Source organism: Fukomys damarensis, unplaced genomic scaffold, assembly GCF_012274545.1.
Source record: "Fukomys damarensis isolate Sample0158 unplaced genomic scaffold, DMR_v1.0_HiC HiC_scaffold_23, whole genome shotgun sequence".
Lineage (NCBI taxonomy): Eukaryota > Metazoa > Chordata > Mammalia > Rodentia > Bathyergidae > Fukomys > Fukomys damarensis.
The window spans coordinates 49,921,674-49,923,001 of NW_022900935.1; positions in this window are offsets into that span (position 1 = coordinate 49,921,674).

Genomic DNA, 1,328 nt, shown 5'->3' on the forward strand with positions numbered 1-1,328 from the left:
GTTTTTTTTTTTTTTTTTTTTTTTTTTTTTTTGTACTGGGGATTGAACTCAGGACCTTGCGCTTGCAAAGCAGGCAGTGGAACCACTGAGGTTAAATCCCCAGCCCTGTACAGGGTTTTAACAGCTCTTCCTGTGGCCCGGTGGGAGCCAACTCCCCTGGGAAGACTGGGCTGGGCCAGAGGCTGCAGCAAAAAGATACAGGGTATGTGCAAGGGGCCATGTTAGGAGAGCTGCAGATGCTAACACAGAGGAGGGAGATGCACAGAAAAGGTCTCAGGAGCTAGAAGAAGGATAATTCCAATAGGTGAGAGCTTCCAGGGCCTGTTAGGCTGGTCATCCCCATAAGAACTGGGAGGGAAAAGGGCCACTCTCCAGGAGACTCGGCGCCTGTGAGCATTGTGCGGAATGTCTCCTGGCTCAGTTCCTGATCCCTCCCCTGGCCCCTGGCCCCTGGCCGACTTCTACCCAGCCTCCTGAGCCTGTTCCCCATGGAAAGGCAGTGCTGAGTCACTTATTGAAAACGGCTCTGGGAAAATGGCCACATTAGCAGACAGGCACAGGGGACCACGAAAGCCCAGTCACAGCCATCACAGTCCCACACGCTCCCTAGAGCCACCTCCCCTAACAAAGGGACCCCAGAGCTGCACTGACAGCGCTCCTGTCACAGCAGGTTCGTCCGGACTCTGAGCCGTGCCCCTCCCCTGGCCAGCGGGCGTCCTCCTCAGGCTTGACCAACACATGAGGAAGGTGCCACTGGCAGAGCTGGCCCCGCCTGTGCCTGCCTCCCCAGCTGCTCCCTGCCAGCCTCCAGGGAGTCCTGTTTCCAGGGAATGACTCTGCTCATTCCTTCCCACCCCTCCCCTCAGTTCCTCAGCTGCTCACTGACGCCATTGTGCGCAGGGTTGTGAGCACACATGCATGCACTCACACACACACACACACACACACTGTGCACTTGGAGCCCCTCACACAGGCCCTCACAACCCTGTCACACACCTGGCCACTTTCCTCGGCATAACCCAGCCCTCACATGTGCGCATCTGCTCGTCACCATGTGAGGACACTGGCCTGCCAGATGGCCTTGGAGGGACCTGTCCAGTTCACAGTCCCCACCTGGCAACAGTCTCTTGATCCCGATCCCGCTTTCTTTCACAGGAACCCAGAGGGATCAAAATCCACAGCCAAAGTCTATCTTTAACATAGCCCTTGAAGAAACCCTTCTCGCTTGAGTCCCAAGACCCCAGGAAAAAGTCCCAGAGTTTCTTCTCAGCAGAGCCTCTGAGCATCCCACAGAACTCCTGCCTTCTTTCTTGAGAGTAGATGTGGCC